This window comes from Rhagoletis pomonella, unplaced genomic scaffold (genome assembly GCF_013731165.1).
Source record: "Rhagoletis pomonella isolate Grant_MI unplaced genomic scaffold, Rhpom_1.0 Rhpom_scaffold_00003, whole genome shotgun sequence".
NCBI classification, from domain to species: domain Eukaryota; kingdom Metazoa; phylum Arthropoda; class Insecta; order Diptera; family Tephritidae; genus Rhagoletis; species Rhagoletis pomonella.
Window position 1 is genome coordinate 1702074 of NW_023458557.1, and position 6008 is coordinate 1708081.

The window sequence follows — 6008 nt, forward strand, 5'->3', positions numbered from 1 at the left end:
AGATAATTAAAATAATAAAATTAGGCGTATTTTTATTCACAGGAATATGATAATATGCTTAAAATTTTCGAGCTGATGAATACCCAGCTAGAACAGTATGGCTTATATAATTCCTTTTATGAGCCGCATCACTAAGAAAATTATCCCTTATGAATTTGAAATGTGTCCCTTATATTGTACAGGCCAAATAGAGGAATTCATTTACGTGTGATCTTTTGCCCCCCTCTTTCATATGGGCTTCTTGTGCGCATATATCAGGTTTGATAGCTGTTGACCATACCAATAATGCTTCATACTCAGTTTTACTAGATCAATTCGTGTTCTCGAGAAAAAAAAATTCACGATTCAAAAATCGGAGTATAGCGGCCAAATTCTTTTCTCAAAATTTTGAAAATTCTTCGTTTTTTGCCCTATATTTGCTTTGTATGGTATTTTCAACAAAATATAGGCCAAAAACGATAAATGTTCAGAATTTGGAGAATAAAGATTTTTCAGATTTTTGGATCGTGAAATTTTTTTTTTCTCGGAGAACACGAATTGATCTAGTAAATCTGAGTATGAGGCATTATTGGTATGGCCAACAGCTATCAAACCTGATATAGTCACACTAAGGTTTTTTTTTGTGCTCCACAGTGTTATATAAGGGATACTTTGAGGAATCATATAAGGAGTTATACATTACCGAAGTTCACGTACATCCAAGTTCGTGTCTTACAGCAAGCATTGACTACTTTTTAATGTTTTATTTATTTGTTTTTGAAATTAACGACATATTTCAGAACTTATAATTAATACGTTGGGTTCATTTTAGTAAATCCACTTTTTTTAAATTGTACAAAATTTTTTATATACATACAGTATCGGTCATATCAATAGCAACCCCATTTCAAAGTGATATTATTCCCCTCTCATGTTAATTTATTTATTTCTAAGAATTTGCAACAAAAGTAAAGTTGAATTTCTAACAAAACCCATAAAAACCCAATTTTAAAACTTCGTAGAAAACTACAAAAAATACAACAAATTTTCACCCAAAATTCAAATTTTTTTCTCAGAAGTGTTAGAGTTTTTTTGAGCACTCAGTTTTATAGCCCCTTCAATTTTAGTCTAATTATATGTAAGTTTGAAGTGACTAAAAATATCCTTTGTTTTTTTAGAATCGATTAAAAACAAATCGTGTTATATCGTCTTCCATATAACGAAAAATGCGACCATATATCGATGGCTGAGTGGAAGATCGACCTATCTCGGCAGCCAGGTCGAAAACGCCCGATATCAGAAAACTTTTCAACGCCCTATTTCAAAATTTGGCTGAAAAACGCCCTATTTTACAATTTGATTGAAAAATGCCCTATCTCAGAACTCGGTTCAAAAACACCCTATCTCAGCTGAGGATTCAAAAACGGCCTATCTCAGCACATTTTCGAAGTATTTTCATTTGAGATAGGACTTTTTTGAACCGAATAATAGTAATAACATACTATATACATATCTAGTTTCAATATAAAAAAATGTATGTACACATCATTAATTGTGATAAATATATAGATATATGTATCTAAGTCAATATATGTGATACACATGTACATACATCTACATATCGTCGTTTAAAGTACAAAACTGTGTATCAATAAAATGCAAAACAGCGTATAGAGATAATGCAAACCCACGTATGCGAGGTTGCATAAATTATTTTCTAGAGAGTAAAACACTCATATTTAAAAATGGTTATCGTTTTGTAAAAAGCAATCGCATTTTTGGCTAGTATATTTCAGGAAGAATGGATAAGGATTGAGCCCAGAACTTGTGTGAGCGAATCCAAGTTTTAGCAGCAAATGTAAGTTACGCGGTTTTGTACTTTAAGCGACGATATGTATGTTAACAGGAACGCAGCAATCTAATACACGGGTGGAGCAGGAACGCAGCACAGCAGAAGCATACAAAAAATCTGCAAATAAATGGTGTTTTAGGTTTTTAACAAACAAAAATCTTCATCTTACTTCAACGTGTCTAAAGCACAACGCACACACTAATGCAAAGGCGCAACAGGAACGCAACACTATAAAACACGGGCAGAGCAATACACAGGCGGAGCAGGAACGCAGCACAGCAGAATCGTTCGAAAAATCTGCGAATAAATGGTTCATTAGGTTTTGAAATAACAAAGAGCTGGTTCCAACTTACTTCAAAATATCTGCAGGATGATGCACACAATCAGATTCGGCCGCAGCTGCAGTTCACCAGAGAATGCTGCAAATGGAATGGTTCATCAATAAAGTCAAAATAATATGTTGTAACTTACGTGTATTAGCTCTTAATCACAATACCAGCACAGGTCGGTCAAGAAAACACTAAGGAAATGACCTAATAAATGCAAAATTATAATTTATTTGTAAAATAATTCGGTTTTATTACAATACTTACCAAATTTCACGCAATTGGAAAACAAATGTCAGCGAATAAGAACGAAACGAACAACGAAAATTGAATCAATGTAGCTTGTTTAGAATTTTTTTCTAATATTTTGGGAAATGTTCAGTGAAAATAGCAAAGAAACAACACAGTTTCTCCCATGATACAAAAAACAAGGTAGTTCCATTGCCACTTTTTCGTCGCCATATTAACAACCTGACAATTAAGCAGATTGTGACATTTCGTGCTACCATACCCAATATCTAAAATCCTTAAAATTTTCTTATTAATTTTTTGTCGATTTAAAAATATTTTGTTCTTACATGTACATTTTAAATTGTGTGAAAGCTGACAGTTTATAGAATTCGGTAGCGACGAAAACAAAGGGGGGTTAAGTGGTTAAACCTTACCTAAGCCGATCATAAAACTTGCGACGCAATTTCAGCTTATGCCTATGGGTCTTGGCGAGAATGTAATCCCTGAAGGTTTAGCTTAAAATGGTTCTCGGGATACACCCTGTGATCATGTTACTTTCCAGAAGATGTCGTTGGAAAAATAAATGCTTCCAGAGGTATCTATGCGTCACAAGAATTTTAGTTTATTTGGTTTATACCGCTAGCTCTCAATGGCTTCGAGATCGTTTTCATATTCTATTCCAAGTTCTACGGTGGCACGCCGCATTTTCCAATAAGTCCATAGATATATCCATACAAAGTTCCAGGACTCTACCACAAATAATTCCAGAGATATGCACTATGAAAAATTCGATTTGTATGGGAGGTTCCACACGCCCTTTAGAGATCGGGTTTGTTTTAGCCTATAACCATTCTTGGAAAATTTGTGTCCGAAATTTCCAAAAAATCGGTACAGCCGGTATGAGCATTGCGACTCCTCAAGCGAAATTAACTAATGATTGCAAAAAATTAAATCAAACATCATAGTTGACCCAAAAAGAATATTAGACTTCATTCTCTCAACTTCTCAGAATGTAGAAAACTAAGAAATATATAATAAGATAGGATATATTAAAACAGCCTCCAAACATTTACTAAAGACGCCCCTGGACTACACAAATCAGTTTGATTGAAAATTTATTTGTATCTATTTATTTTATACTTCAATTTTGGGTGTGTCAAAATTTCATGTGAAAACAATATGTGTTGCTGGAAAAATTTTACGGCCCATGGGTCCTAAAGCAAATTCCTTTTGCTGTTAAATGGACAAAGACAATATGTATTAAATAACACATCGAAATGTGTAATTTCAGTGTCTGAATTACATCAGAATCATCGTATCCGATATTTATTATTTTTAAAAGGTATATATTAATACAACTATTTTCTTTATAATCCCAAATTTAGGATATAAAATCTCCCTCACCAAAAAACTTACAATTGGGTAACGCTGCTTCGATTTTTTTTACAATTGAGCAATTGTCAAAAATCTTCTTTTTAATCAAAAAGTTGTTTATTGAAACTACCTTCTTTTTTGTATCATGGTTTCTCCTAAGGTAGTTCAAGATGGCGGATTAGAGAGAGAAGTTGCCAACGTATAACACCTTTCATTATTGCATCATGCTGAATGAGTTTGACCCAACGCGGGGTGGAGCCCGAAGCATTAATATGCCTAACATTTTAGAATTTAAGATACTGTTGCTTTGCAACAAAGCGCTTTGTAATGGATCTCTTTTTTTGTTTTGTTCATTAATAATTAGTCAATGTTAGTTACCATTTTGGTGCTTTTTGAAAAAAAAGAATAAACATTTTTAATGCAGTGTTTGATTTATTATTGAAACGGAACAGCCCCTTGGTTTACATAGTAATCTGCTAAAGTATCTCTTAAGCGGAATGCAATTAAGGATGCGTTGCGTCGAGACGACGTAATGGACGGTAACGGCCCTCCAAGATCTGCCAAATCAATTCGCCATGTTTGTGCACTTTCCTCCGTATCAGCGTAGCCGTTTGGACAATACCAACGCTTCTGGTCATTCAACATCACAAAATTGTGAAGCAACAGACAACCCAGTGCAATTTTTTCACAGTTTTCCGGACTGCACTCAATTGTACTGCGTAACACCCGCCAACGGGCAGTTAGTATGCCAAGGGCGTTCTCAATTACCCGGCGTGCTCGTGACAAGCGATAATTAAACACGGTTTTTGTTCGGTTTAAACCTAAACCGGGATATGGCCTCATTAAATTGGGTTTTAGCGGAAACGCTGCATCGCCGACAAAAAAAATGGGGGGATACATGCGGCGATCCATCATATAATCGTGTGCTTGGTGGTAATGGCAGCTTATTTGCCAAGAGTGATCGTCCAAATGAAGTATGTTGGAAAACTATAAATAGGAACAAAGTTCATAAATATGTACATGTTACAAGATTTCAAAGCTTTTATGTAGTATTAAATTCTACCTGCATCACTCTGGCTTCCATAACTTCCAACACTTGCCCATGTGAACGTATATTTTGCATCACAAGTCGCCATTAAAATAATACTGTAGAACTTTTTGTAGTTATAGAACATGGAGCCGGAATTGTTAGGGCAAGTAATGGCATCAATTGCTCCGACACAATTCGGCATGTTCCACATTTTTTTGAAATCTTCGCTAATTTGTTGGTATTGAGTAGTACTCGGCTCACTCAGGTAAGCAGAAGACAATGTCCCCCACAATACCTCCCATGTTTCGAAAACAATCGCACGTATTGTAGATTTACCCAGTTTATACATGGACCCAATTATTTCGAAGGAAGTCCCATGTGCAAGATACCTACAGATTAAAAGGAGTTGTTTATAAAACGAACGTTCCTTCATAACTCACTTACATAAGTGTAATTGCGAGCTGCTCTTCACATCCAATTTGCTGTTTGGGTTTTTGTAAAAAAGAGCCAACTAAATTCAGCAGTAAGTCGAATACTTTGCGCGTCATCCTGGTCTCAATGAGAAACTTTTCCTCATCGTACATCTTCTTTTTCAAAAAAACTTTTTTAAAATATCCATTTGGTATTCGGTCACGATTTATTGGGCGAATCGCCCAGCGTCGAACTTGTCGACGCTGCTTAGATTTTTTGAAGGCTCGGCACATATTCTAAAATGCTAATTTCAAAAATAAATTACGCTCCATGCTTTCGAAATTAATCAATTCGCAAATGGCACTATAATATATTGTTTACATTTTCATAAGTACTGATAAATTTGGTAAATGCGGTGGTAGCCTTAAGTTTTGTAAAGTTGTGTTACGTTTAAGAAGTTGTGCGAAGTTATGCGAAGTATGCATAATCAGACCTTTAGTGTATCTAACTAGTGCTTGGTGTTAGAATATTTAGTCATAAATAGAGATTATTAAATATGTTTGAGACAAGAGAGTTTATTGCCATGGAAGTGCTTAAAAATTTTAACTAGTGCGCATTTGGAGCAGTCAGAGGGGCGTCAACCGGTGGCAGCGGGCATATTTTTACTATGGGGCGAGTGGGAATGCCAGATTGGGTGCGGAGGTCTACAACGAATATGTTCATCTTTCCCATGATGCACCTTTTCGATGCGACCTAGACGCCATTCAGTGGGGGGCAGAGCATCATCAGCAATGAGGACAAGTTC

The 6008-nt window shown here is 35.4% G+C and overlaps 1 pseudogene; it reads right to left on the minus strand.

Annotated features, from left to right (window-relative positions):
• Window positions 1-4197: 4197 nt before the first annotated feature.
• Window positions 4198-4940, minus strand: LOC118736454 (annotated as a pseudogene).
• Between the last annotated feature and the right edge of the window lie 1068 nt (window positions 4941-6008).